Raw genomic sequence first — 15,367 nt, 5'->3', positions numbered from 1 at the left:
TAGATTTGAAGAGGCCCTAGTTTTTGGCCTTATTTGGTGAGGGTTTCTTAAAAAGCACATATTGAGATTTGATGGGTTCAATAAAATTGAATAATCCTCACTTTTGGACCATATTAAGATACTTTACTAAGTTTTATGGTTGGGGGATAATCATTTTGTATAGTTCCTTTGTGAATGGAGGGGTTTTTGTGCATAAAAAGTGGCCCATAGTGTAGCAGCAGAGACTTGGTATAAGAGAACCATACCTCATCTTCTGATATGTTATAGAAAATCCAACTAGGTATCCTAATATTCAATTTATTTTCTTGATTTTATGTAAAAATGTAAAGAAAAATGCAAGAGGACAACATTTGAGGGCTAATTGGGGCGTGTAGGCCTAGTAGGTTGGGATGATTAGTTTACCTTAGAGATAGGCTCTTGGTATTTGGTAAACTAGTTATTTGGGGTGTATTATGGTATTAAAAACCATTATATTAATAATAAGTCTTTGGATAAGTCATTTTCTTGATTTAGTAAACTTAAGCCTTAAGGTTGCATTCGAAAACCTTTGGGAAAACACATTGTTTAGATTATTTTCTCATAGAACTTGGAAGCCATTTTTCTTTGAATCATTTTTCCTAAAAGTGTCTACAAAGAATATCTGTAATCATACCCTAAAGAATTGATTGGAAGTGTAGAAGAGATCCAATATGGAATTGGGTTTTAGAGCTGCATTGCAAGTTGTAAGTTCAATACATGTTGATATGTAGTCAATTCTCAAATACTTAACTATGATTGTGTTAGGAGGGTGATATGCAATTAGGTTTTTCCGAATAGATTATAGGAATGCACAACTTAACCCAATGACATATGAAGATGCATAAAGATTTTGCAATTAATTCTTAGAGACTTGACTACAATACATGGCTATCAACATAAAAGGATGACTTATTGGTTGAGTCTTAAGGCCTGCCAACAACTTAGGCATGAGATAACTTGAAATCAAGTTTGTGAGACCCAATTACATTTTTTTAATGCATGTAACTTATGACTTGTAATTGATATCAAGGACCTTCACTACATATGAGAACTAAGACAAATTATTCACATCTCGAGATTCAAATATCGACCTATACACTAGTAACTATGAGGATAATGCAAGGGCATTTAAAGACATAAAAAAAGGGCCTAATGATGAAATTTGTAGGGTACAATAAAGGTAGATTAGGAGAGTACAACCTACAAGAACAACCTAACAAGGTTTAATAGCACAAACAAGGCTCAAGACCTCACACTTGCACCTTGACAACAAATATTGCTTAATACAAGAAACCTACACCAAACATGGAACCAAGAACTCAAACTCAAGAAATGATGTTCTTACATTAGAATAGGCATATCAACTAGAATTGAAGACCCAAACTGAGAAAAGGACATAGTTCCTTCATTAACCTCTTGGATTCCTAGTAGCCCAAGGAATGACACTTAGGTCTACAACTTGTACACTTAGCATGAAAATAATAGACTAACACCAATATTACTTCCTATTTCTGATGTACTATTAGATTCCAAAGTGGAGAGATCTGATTAGTAAGCAAATTGTCAAAACCTGTGAGGACAACATTTAGACACAAGGGCTAATTAGGCCACATTTAAAAAGAAGGTACCATTTAAAAATGTGCTAAAAATATGAAAATACTTGGAGATGTTGAGGAATGATCTAGATATGCTAATTACCAAGTTACAAACAATAATATGGAGTTTTGAGGCCTTAAAATGCATGGACATCAAGTTTGTGTATTGATGCATACAAGGTATATGCATCTAGGGCATCATGTTTCTTCCTTCTCCCTACATCTTATCACCTAAAACTAAAATCATCTTAAAGTCCATTAAAAATACAAGGATTCCACCAAAAGCAATAATTTTCCTATGGTGGAATCTCACATTAAATCTTGATTTCAATCAAAACCCTTAAAAGCCTTGAATTTTGGGTTGTCAATACTAAAATAGGAATAACTTGAGTTCTACAGCATTTGAAGACCTCAAAATAGTTGCATTAGAAAGGTGATTCAAATATATATCAAACCATTTGAAGCATAGATCCCTATGCATTTTTACATGACCATACCATGTAGAAAAATAGCCCAGAATGTAGAATACAAGGTTCTTTTTATTGATTTTGATGCCAAAAATGTACATTGTACCTTCCACCCACTTGAAAGGGCTAAATGAATGCCTACCCTAACTGACCCAACCATTTTTGAAAGTTTGTGACCATTGAAGGAAATATTAGAAGCATTTTTCCTTAGTTATGCAAAAATTTGCAAAGTTGCATAGCAACTTTTGCATTTTTAATGAAATTTTTACTTTTTAGTACATAAAAGGCATTTTAACCATTCAAATGAATATAGATTGACCCAAAACAACTGATCGACCCTAGGTTATAGGTATATGCATTCAAATTACATAAATTGTGCCCTTGTGAGCTCATTGACCAATGAGTTCATAATACACCCAAATTGCTAATGGGCCACACAAAAGGGTTAAAGGTAAACCTAAGAGGCCAAAACACCCTTATTTCATCATTCCATGTGGGAGTGCTCCTACACCACTAAGAGACATGAGCCAAAATGAAAATGGATTTTTGTGTAGATTTATACTTAATTCTTACCAAGCAAAAATCAAGAGCAACATATTGAAAGGTTATTTTAAACAAAAATAATGTTGATGATGACCTTCAATCTACCTTTGTATCTTTTTGAAGAAAGTCAATCTCAATATACTTCATTATTTAAGATGAAAAAATATGTGCATTTTTCAATTCACTTGCTTCATATTTTCTTTACTCTTTTCTATCCCTGCCTATATAATTCAAACTTCTACTACATGCAAAATACTTTCTAACACTTCCAACTTGTTAAATGGTCTATCCCTTAGCAATTCCATGCTAGGGAACCTTCCCTAAGCTTGAGACTTATCCCTTAAGTTTCTTACTACACTATGGTAAGATATGCCTTCACTTGTATTCCAATTAGTGACTCTTCCAAATACATTGTGACTTACTACACCCTAGCTATCACACCTAGGTCTAATGACCCTTATTGATGCAGAGCACATAACCTACTTTTTCTACTTGGTTCTTAAACCTCTAAGGGTACCCAAACCCAGTTCAAAATGATGTCTTGGTTACCAGCCTTTTCCAAATGATGACCTTTACTTATCCAAGTGGAATCCAATCTTCTAATGTCCTTTCCTTTTCCTAGGACTCTTGGCAAACTTGGATCAAAATATGGCTTTAGGGACACTTGCCCTCAACTAGGCCGATTAAGAAAAAACAAGTAAAAATGTTTCAAGACTTCAAAATTAGACTTGATTCAGAATTTCTAGGACTAAACCACTAGGATTCATGCACTTTCAATGCCCCAACACCTTCAAAGGATAATTATCCATAACTTAGGCCTAGAAATCCTAGTAGGTTAAAATTTAGTTTTCCTTGGAAAACTTCCAAAATTTCAAAAGGACAAGGCCAAATTATCACCTTCTCAAATATATTTTACCTAGTTCTTCAAGACTCCAAATAATCAAGCGATGACTCCATTCTAGCATACCTAAACTCCACTTTAGTTTGTAGACCTAATAGGGCTAATTAGGCTAGGTTTCCAAAGAAATTATTGTAATATGGGTTCATAGAATCAAATAAACCCCATTGAACTATTCCTCTCCTTCATAAAACTCCATTTCACACTTCACCTAGGTTCAAACAATTAGTATGTAAGCCTAAATGCTACTTCTTCTTTAATTCCTAGCTAAACACATAGGCATGTTCAGCCTAAGGCCAACTGGTTAAAATATCAAACCAATTCCTTTAGGACCAAACCTATACCCTATCAAAGTAAACTCCCCTAACATGCATTTCTCAAAGACACATTCAATTCCAACTATGGGTTTGCAAGTTAGAGGCACATGTTTGCCAAAACCCTTGAATTTAGGCCCAAATAAGCAACCATCACAAAAATTGCAATAAATTAAGAAAATGAAAAGATATAAACTTCAAATCAATTGAAAATGAGATCTAGTTCATCATACTATCCAATCATGATAGTTGATTTCTTTGACCAATCCCTACACATCTGTACAACTCAGAAAATAGAGAAAAAGGCAAAAAATTAGAGTTTCAGTCATGGAAATCTTTACTAGTCGATACAACTATGTTTTCCTTTCCATGTACAACATTTTTAAACATTTATTACTTGCCTCTAGTGGTCATAACCATCATTAAAATGGTTATTCCAATGTTCAACTTCCTTTTCAATTATTTAGCGAGAAAAGTTGTCATTTTGCATTTTTTTTGCATAACAACATTGACATTTTTGCTTTAATAACCTCCTAGATACCTAAATCTTTGTCGAAAAACCCCAAGGAATTTAAATCTATTAAAGCCCTACACAATCCTTATTGCATACAATATAACTAAAATTCCTCAAATTTGACCTTTGGTTCAATTTGGTGTCCTGGCTTATAGTGACACCAAGGATCCAATTGACCACTCTTTCTCTCTCTCTCTCCCTCTCTCCTTATTCAATATAATGAATTGATAGAATCTACTCTACATTTTAATGTCTCAAATATTACCTCATGGTCTAACTAGTGAACTTTCCAAAGAATCTTATTATGTGGTTTTCCACCATATTTTATCGAGTGGACATTTGATGTGACAACAAGGTTCTAATAATGAAGAATCTTCCTCTCTATTTACCAATCCTTGAATAACCACAAGTTAGGGTTCTTCATATAATATTGTCTATGGAATGTGTTAGTAACTACCACAACATTGATATGGTACTCTAAACCTTCACCATTTATAACTGAGTGATCCCATTTTTGTTTGGCTTGGACACAATGACACAAATAATAATCTATCCCTTATTTATTGTGTTTAGGTGGAATAACAATAAAAACATGTCCTATGGTGAAAAATGTACAAAATACGGTCATAATTCATAAAATACTTAGGTAAAAGTTATAAAGTTACATATTGAAAGTACAGATATATATATATATATATATATATATATATATATATATATATATATATATATATATATATTAATTATCAGGTTGCACTAGATTAGACAAGCGATCAAAGTCAATAGATGAATCCATCTCTACCATTTTCAGTGTTTTTGGGTGATGATAGGTTTAAATTGGGTCCAAAACCTATATATCCTATTGGTCCACCCATTTAGTTCACTCATAGTCATCCCAAATTTTCTCTGCATATGATGAACAATAGCATGCCATTTTTCATGTGTGGATACCTCATGAACCTGCATCAGAGCTTTGAAAAGAGTGCAAATCACTCGATCCTATTAGTGTGCAACAATCCTCATATGGTGCAATGTCAGTATTATCTATCAACCAAAAAATTCTATGAACCATAGACTCACCTTCCTTACTTGGACCTATTGTAGCATTACACCACTAGACAATGGATTTTTGCATCTATCAATATTGCTTCATTTTTGTACTTTAGTTCATCATGAGCTAAGGATTTTTTGATGCATGCACCTACACCATCATGCTCTCCCTTTCTATGACCAGCCTCTATGAAATTTCACATATATTGGTTTCTACATAACCTGTGCATCCTGTTCAACAAATAGAATATCAATGAATTCTTCAATTAAGATGCATAATTGTCTAACAAATTAATGTGTTGATGATATGGTATGCCCCTATTAGCCAAATCTCCATAAAATAGTTTAAAACAACCATGTACAAATTCTGTAGAATATGATCGATCATTGCTGATGTAAAAATGGTACTCCCTCAAAATCTTCCCATCATCCTTTGTACTTATAGGTAAATGCATGAATGTTATGTGAGAAAATATGGAAACCTATTGAGAAGTATAATACTTTTCTTACACCTCATTTTGTGGTTGTGGTGTGTACTTCTCTACAAAGTCTACAACTAAAACAATGGTATCTAGTGGAGACATATCCTTGCACAACTTGAATTGAAAATCTATTTATCGAGCTCTATGTTTATACCTCGCATATTCATCAATAATCCTTTCACAAAAAATCTTCACGAGCTCATACACTAGAATCTTCTCAATGACTAAATCACATCTTTTACCTTGTTTCCCATCTTTTAGACCATATGTCATTGTCTTAAATTTTCCATAATCTAATATTTTATTTCTAATTGCATGTGTACTATCCATATGTTCACAAGTTGATAGAAGTTGCAAAGAACCACAAAATAATCATGTATCATCAAAGCATGATGTCTTGTAAAATTATTGGCCATTCCCTATTTCACATAGAATTTTGGATATAAATTTCTTTGAAGATCTTAGTGGCTCATTCATGTCACAATGTTGCACACCAAAGTTAGAATGCAAAAACACACATATATGCCTAAAAACATCAAAATGGTTAGAAAATTCAAAATGTATCCTACAACAAGAAGTTGTGCATGTGTGATTTATCTTCACATAAACAGGTTTACCCATCTCAAAAAGTCTTTGATTTATTAAAATTTGAGGATACATACCAATAAATGTTGCAAAATATTGTGTTTGAGTTGAGTCCAAGAAATGTTTCACATGTGGGTTGCGATTTTGGCTACCAATCCTTCTTCTTACAAGATCTCTTTGATTATGGGAAACACGTGTGTTATTTTTCCAAAAATATTTGATCAATGATTTAAAAACTTCACTAATTTCTTTATCCTTTCATGGTAATCTACCACTTAATTTCCATAACTCATTTTTTGTTGGATCTTCCAATCTCTCATGCCTTAGCATGGCTCTCCTTCGAGTACCTCTACTAATTTTCAATGTTTTGTTTTTCTTTCTCATGGGTCAAGCTTTCTTCATTTCGCTACATACTATTGTTTATGTAAGTACTTGTCTTGTGATATTACTATTTTTGGTGTGTGATTTAGAACCCACTTTGTCATAATCATTCATTAGATTCTTTCCAATGCTTTTTTCATTTGAATCATCCATCATTCTTAGACCAAGAATCTTCATGATAGGCCTAAATTTAAAATTCTTTATCATTTCAAGAAATAATTGACATTGACCTGCAATATTTAATTCTTCAAAGAATAATCTTCACATATGATTAACTTTTATTTGACAAGTACACTTGCTAATCTTGTTAGGCATTGATTTCAAAATGTTAGTATCAATATCAATCAAATAGTTTGGTCTTCTAAAACAAATTCTAGGTGTAACAATCTCTTCCATTCCCTCAATATTTTGAACATCAACATAAGGTTAAGTGTTTTGCATACCTTGAACTTAAGATGATGGACCTTGGCAATAAGATGCAAAATATGGAATATCACCTACTTGATATGTTGATGTTGTGCCTTCAACATGACATGATGGGGTGTGTACATCTTTGGATCCAAAAATTAGTGTCTCTTCAACATGAGAGCATGATATGACTCCAACATTGGAAGATGGTGTAGCTTCAAATTTGAATTGTCTTCTTGAGCATAATATTCTCATTCATTCTCTTTGTGTTTTCAATTCTTCCCCTTTGTTTCTTTGTATCGGTGGTTCTTGTTCCTCTTCGAAAGTCAATTCTTGATTATTTCTTTGCAATTTTCTTTCTTCATGTAGTAGTTTCATTTTATCACTTTTAATTACCAAATTTTCCTCCCTCTCTTCTTTAGTTCGAGCTTTTGGTTTATTTGTTGGCATGATGATGATTTCTATATGTCAAATTATTCAAACATCTGAATTACTTACAATTTGTAAATTACAAATCATTCACATACATATAAAAATTAAAATTATTTTAATGAATACAAAATATATATCAACCAACTTGCCAAATTTCTAATCATTTCCAAATAAAAATTCATTCAAACATACAAATTTCAATCAATTCACTATATATTAAACAACATGTCAAATTATAATCAAATTTGTCTCTATATATTAACAAACAATATTTAAAAAGGACTACACTAACCTTTTCTATAGAAAGAATATTCAAAAATCCTTCAAATAGAGTATCCAATGATTGAATTTCATGTTTGCTAGCTTCAAAAGTTCTTCAAATAGTGTTTACTAACTTCCAACAGCTTGAAACGAATTTTTTCTCTTGGAACAACATAATGCACAATAGATAAAATGTAGAATAGGGATCAATAGGGACCCAAACTTTCTTTATGACCAGTTTTTGGTGATTTCACATAGTGCATACACCCTATAGCATGTACGCACTATAAAGCATGTACACACTATAGTGTGTATGCACTAGGTGAAATTAAGTCTCTTCCTAGCCCACCATCCCCCATCCCCTAGTCTTTCTCTCTCCCTACACTTTGTCTTCCATCCCATTCCCTACTCTCTCTCACTCACTCTCTCCTCTCCCATCCCCTACTCTCTCTCTCCAAATCTCCTTCTCCTACTCCCTCTCCCATTGCTTACTCTCTCTCACTCTCTCCCCCATCCCCTACTCTCTCATGCTCTCCTCTCCCATCCCCTACTCTCTCTCACTCTCACTCTCCTCTCCCATCCACTACTCTCTATCTTTCTCTCTCTCATCTCCCATCCCCTTCTCTCTCTCTCTCTCTCTCTCTCTCTCTCTCTCTCTCACTCTCCCTCTCTTACTCCCTCTCCCACCACCTACTCTATCTCTCCCATCCAATACCCTCTCTCTCTCTCTCTCACAAACACACACATAGGATACTCTCTCTCCCCCTCTCCCATCCCCTACTCTCTCCATCTCTCTTACTCACACACACACACTCATCCTCTCTCTCTCTCTCTCTCTCTCTCTCTCTCTCGCACTCCCTCTCCTACTACCTACACTCTCTCTCTTCCATCCCCTACTCACTCTCTCCCCCATCCCATTCTCTCTCTCCCACCACCTAATTTCTCTCTCCCATCTACTACTCTCTGTCTAAGGCTACTCTCTCTCTTTCACACACACACTCCCATCCCCCCTGTCTCTCCTCTCTCCCATCCCCTACTCTCTAGATCTCTCACACACACTCCCATCCCTCCTCTCTCTCCCTCTCCCACTCCCTCTCCCACTAGCTACTATCTCTCTCTCTTACTCTCTCTCTCCCTCTCTACTCTCTCTCATCCCCTACTCTCACTCTCTCTCACATCCCCTACTCTCTCACACACACTCTCCCATCCCCTACTCTCTCTCTCTCTTATGCACATTCCTATCCTCCCTCCCTCTCCTTCTCCCTCTCCCTCTCCCATGCCCACAATATCTATCTCATCCCCTAATCTCTCTCTCTCTCTCTCTCTCTCTCTCTCTCTCTTTCCCCACTTCCATCCCCTACTCTCCCTCTTTCACACAAACACACACACACATTCCCATTCCCCCTCTCTCTCCCTCTCCCACTCCCTCTCCCACCACCTACTCTCTGTCCCATGCCCTACTCTCTCTCTCTCGAGCTAATTTATCTCTTTTCCCTCTCCCATCCACTACTCTCTCTTTCTCACACACACACAAACACTCCCATGCCCCCTCTCTCTCCTCTCCCATCCCTACTCTCTTTATCACTCACACACTCTCATCCTCCCCTCTCTCACTCTCCCTCTCCCACTTCCTCTCCCACTACCTACTCTCTCTCCCATCCCCTACTCTCACTCTCTCTCTCCCATCCCTTGCTCTCTCTCTACCACCCCTTACTCTCTCTCACTCTCACCCTCTCTCCCATGCCCTACTCTCTCTCTCTTATACTCTCTCTACCACCCCCTACTCTCTCTCCCATCCCCTACACTCTCTCTTACACACACTTCCATTCCCCCCTCTCTCCCACTATCTCTCCCACCTTCTACTCTCTCTCACACTCTCTCTCCCATCCCCTACTCTCTCTCTCTTTCATAGACACACACTCCCATCCCCCTTTCTCTCTCTCCCATCCCCTACTCTCTAGATCTCTCACACAGACTCACATCCCCCTTCTCTCTCTCCCTCTTCCACTCCCTCTCCCACCACCTACTCTCTCTCATTTTCTCTCTCCCTCTCTACTCTCTCTCATCCCCTACTCTCTTTTCCACCCCTATTCTCTCATACTCTCTCTCTTACACACACTAACATCCCCCCTCTCTCTCTTCCTCTCCCACTCCATCTCCCACTTCTTACTCTCTCCCTCTCTTAGGCTACTCTCTCTCTCACCTCTCCCATCTCTTACTATCTCTCTTTCACACACACACACACACTCACATCCCCCCTCGCCCTCCCCTCTCCCATCCCCTACACACTCTCTCTCTCACACACCCACATACACTCCCATCCTCCTCCTCCCTCTCTTGCTCTCCCTCTCCTACTTCATTTCTAACTACCTACTCTCTCTCCCCCATTTCCTATTCTTAATATGTCCCTCCCATCCTATACTCTCTCTCTACCAACCCTACTCTCTCACACTTCCTCTCTCTCTCGTCACCTACTCTCTCTCTTCTATCTCCCATCACTTGCTTTCTCTCTATGTGAGCCTACTTTCTCTCACATTCTCACACTCTCTCCCATGCCATACTCTCTCTCTCTCATACACACACTCCCATCCTCCTCTCTCTCTCTACCTCTCTCATTCCCTCTCTCATTGCCTACTCTCTCTACAATCTTACACTCTCAATCTCTCTCTCCCATCCCCTACTATCTCTCTCCTCTCTCATCCCCTACTCTCTCTCTCTCTCTCTCTCTCTCACACACACACACACACACACACACACACCCTCCTGACCTCTCTCATGTTTTCTCTCCCTCTTTCCTTGGATCTCTATGCACTATTTAGGTCTTAATAGTCTATGTGCACTAAGGTACACACACACTATTAAGACTTAAATTTAGAAAGCTTTAAATAGAGTGTGTGTTCTATAGGTCTCAAATGGTATTAAAATCTTTTTATTCTACCAAGCCTATGGTTTAGTTTTGCCTTGGGGATCCAAGCTGAAGGTTTGGAGTCTATAAACTGGTCTGAGATGTGTTTTTCTACGAACATATAAAAAATGATTAATTTTTCTTGTGTGCTCTCCTTCAAGTTTCCTTGTGGTTGAGCATCAATAAAATTACATTACATGATGTTGTAGGTTTCTATGTTAGCTATATAACCATATAATTTATTTTTTATTTGAACTATTTCAAGCCTTTCATCTATAATTTCTTTTGAATATATGTCCATTTTTTGTCAAAAATCAACATGTACTAATTGGGATGTAGATTTCAGCTTGTTCATCAAATTTTACAACAACTTAGTTTTTTAGAAACTAGACTCCTTTCTACACACTTTGAAAAAATGAAGTTTTGATTTTAGATTAGTTTTTAATCATTTCTAGGGGGGACCATATAGATTCACATTTTTGGGTTTTGACTAATTAAAAAATTCATTTAAAAAATACACATTATAAAATTACTAAAAAAATCTAGGATAAACTACATAGTGTTAGGTAACTTTTGACCAAAGCAATTAAAGAATTTCAAAAAAAAAAGTTAAAATTTTAGGGAGACCACACTTTGTACTATGTTATGTTTTTCTGGAATAAACAGTACCACTTTCTATGGCCCCCTTTTTTGAGGACCTAAAACTAGACCATTTTGAAAAAGAATTAGTAGTTTAGAAACTAGACTCTAAGGACTACTACTTCTATTTTTTTCATATCTTAAAATTTTGAGCATAACTATCTTCAAATTCTTGTTGAAGTTCAAGAATTGCTCATTTCATAAAAAAAGTGTCCACTTATACCCCTCTTTTGGCACCACAACTTGTTGCAGTTACCCATTAGTGATTTTTTTCTACATTTAGAAAAGAAACAAGAAATCCATGTAAGTATCTTATTTAGTATATAATTCAAATAATTCTGATTTCTATTCATTATTGTCCAATATGCCTCCAAAAAAGGGTTTCTCTGGGAAGGTAGAATATGCTAGTAGAAATATCCATGACTTTTGTTTGGAACAATTGAGTGAATCTACAAATGAATCATCCCAAACAAGGAAAATAGTTTCTATAGACCGTAGACTCCAAGATGCATATGGTTTGTTTGATAAGGGGAATTGGAATAGGGATTAAATAACTTCCAAAATAGGGCTCCAATTGTTTAAGAAATGGTTCCCAAAGATGAATTTTTTTGCTCGTTATGAAAATATTTAGAATTTTGATTTAGGTAACTCAGTAGTTCTTGGGGTACTCATCGATTTAGACCTTCTCATAGTAATAGTCCAAAATTATGACCTAGTAGCTAGGATGGTAAGGAGAATAGATGGGGAATTTTTAACAAAAATTATTGTAGAAGAAATTCAAGAAGTTTTTGGAATGGAGCCACCCATAGATTATCATGAGGTCATTGATTTTTAGGGATTGGATAAAGAATACTTGTATCATATAGATCAAGTTAGGTAAGGAGCTTTGAGGTTATAATTGACCACAATTGGTAGCTTGACTTTTATTACAATATCAACTAAACAGACTTTCAAGGAGAAGGTTTTTCAATTCTAGGGCCATAGACTTCTACATGACTTTGTGCAAGGTCTTTGTGAAGATCAATAAGTGTATATGACAATAAAGCTCATGAATATGATGATACAAATCTCTTCCTTTGTTGTGAATTTTTTTTTTTGATTTTGCATCTTATCTAATAGAAGAAATTCACATAGGTTTAATTGGAATTGTAAAGGGAAAAAATGAGAAAACCTTTTGCTACTATTCTTTATTGATGAATATGTTTTTGTACAAGGGAGTTACTTTCTTATAAAAGGAAATGGAGCTAAAAAGAGAATATGAGGGAGAATCTCTACAAGTTCAATTGTGGATTGCAGATATGACATGGGGTGTAGAGGAATCCAGTTTTTTGAGATTTGATAGATACTTTTCATCTAAGTTGAGGAGCCTATTATTAAAGGATAATCCCAAGATACCTAAATGATTGCTATACTTCATTAGGCCTATGGATAGCCCTACTAGTTTGGAACTCTCCCATAATTGGGTAGATATCATACCATACCCTATCTCAATAGTCTTTAGAGTATATGGATTCTAAGGAACTCCACATGTGCTTCCATACTAGGTGCCTCTTAAGGTGGGAATAGCTAAGACTTTATGGTAAATATGTGGTTTGGAGGAAGCACAACTAGCTTGTCAGTCTAGGGGCTCTATTTTCCAATCTTGTATAGTTTCCCATGAATTCATGATCACAAAATGTGGTTGGTTGTTTTTGTATAAATTCTTAGACCCATACAAAATGGTTGTCTCTCACGATCATTTCATTTATACTGAAGGATTTTTTTGAAATATTTAGATAGAGGGCTGAGACTAATGCTAAAGAACATCAAGCCTAATTTCCTAAAGATGTAATAAGAAATGAATTCTCTCTCTAGGAACAAGAGATCAAAAAGGAGAAATGGAGAGTTTATTCCAGGGTTTTAGAGTTTATTAATTCTTTTGACAAAGATTATAAGCTTTTTAAAGATGAAAACATAGAAGCAGCTAACATAAATAAATTGACAATCACTTTTCTTGAGATTATGAAGGCTATGAATTAAAAGAAGATATTTTTTATCAATTCATATCCTAACAAGACTTGCCAAATAATGCAAAATTATCTTCCACCCATGAAGTAGGATTAGGAAAATTGGTTATTTAGAGGAGATCTAGCTATAGTTGAAAAGGGTAAACAAATAGCTAGATCAACCAATACTATTTTGGAAGAGAGGCCTAAGGAGCCAAAGCTCAAGAGGAAAAAGATAGAAGAAGAACTAAGTATCCCAAATAGATGAATACTCACCCACATAATCCCCATTGCATGTAGGAGATAAACAAATCACTAAGGAGGAAATGGAGCAATTAGGATCCCGAGGGGGATTTTTCAGAGGAAGGGAATTGGACCTTGTGGTAGAACAAGCTAGTAATGAATTTCTTTTTGATGATAGTTTTAAATCAAGAGATTTTTATCAATATGCATGGAAACAAAATATTGAACTATTTGAAGAAAGGTGTAATAAGAGAGAAAAATAATTCTAAAATGGAAGAGGCATACATACTAGTTCAAATAAAGGATGAGATGACACTAGTTTTTAAAAGTTTGACCCCTAAAGAAGGAAGAAGAATGATAAAATTATCTGGGGTTTTGCTTTTACCAAATTGGGACATTGCAGATGCTATGTTCTTTAACACTATTATTAAGTACTTATGTGTAGATGAAAAGGAGAAAAAGGGTCTAATAGGTTCTAAGTTTAGTCAAGATCATGGTACCTTAGTGATTCAGTCCTAAGAAGAGGATCTAGAGCCAATTCATCTTATCTTGATGATACAAATACGATGGGAAAATTTATTGTAAAAAGAGTAGAAGATACTCCAAATGAGGAAGACATAGAGCTAAATTTAGGAACAACAAACCTCACCCTAGCCACAACCTTGAGGGAGAAAAAGGAAAAATTAGAATTACAAGAAAAATATGAAGAGGGTCTAGGGGCGTACAATAAAGAAATATAAAAGTGAATAGAACTTGAAAATAAGGTGATAGGGCACCAAGGATAGTCTAGCAAACCTAGAATTACTTATCTACACCCTCTAGTTGAGCCTTTTAAATCAACTCCTTCAATAGAAATGCCAGATGGCCCACAAAGACCTCAATATTATACAACAGAGTGTTTTGAAGAAGAAAAGAAGAAACTTTGGGCATTTCATATGGAACTAGATATCTAGTATGAGGATAGGTTGAGGAAAATAATTGTGTATTTTGTAGATAAAATTGGTTTCCCTAAATTTCATGAGCAATTAAAAAAATTAATAAATAAATGAAATGAGCTAAAGGGAATTGAGAATGCTCTGAGCCCAAGTGTCAAAAAATCGAACAAGACAGATAAAATTGTCACTGTTTTATGTTTTTTAGTTATTAGTTTTTCTTGTGAGTAAATAGAAAAGACTTTTGACTTGACTAATGATCTCTATTATTTTGATAGTAACATAATTACATTATAGAGGAGAATCATAAACTATCTTTCAATATATAGGAGTAGAAACTTTGAACTCTTTCCCCATGTACTAAATAAAAAGGATAAATTAAAAGATAAAGAGGAATGGACCACAAAATTGGATGATTTTTTATTCCTTAGGTGAAATAGGGTCATAAATGAAAATAAACATGCATGGTTTGCAAATACAACTAAAGAAGTTGTTAAAGTTCAAATATTTTATGATTCTTTAAGATAGGAATTTATTGAAATAAACAAACTAGGAGAATATGTGTTGAAGAAACAACATGAGATTATAAATTTTAATTTTCCAAATGACACACTTTTTGACAAGTGGATGGTAGATTTTGTACATGTAAAGTAGTTAGAACTTGGTGAAACCAATTAAGATTAAATGGAAGAAGATGAGTTGCAAACAACTAATA

The sequence above is a fragment of the Cupressus sempervirens genome, chromosome 8 (assembly GCF_028749045.1).
Source record: "Cupressus sempervirens isolate cs-2001-9-10 chromosome 8, ASM2874904v1, whole genome shotgun sequence".
Classification (NCBI taxonomy): Eukaryota; Viridiplantae; Streptophyta; class Pinopsida; order Cupressales; family Cupressaceae; genus Cupressus; species Cupressus sempervirens.
The sequence above is the reverse complement of the archived record's forward strand: the minus strand, read 5'-3'. Positions refer to the sequence as shown.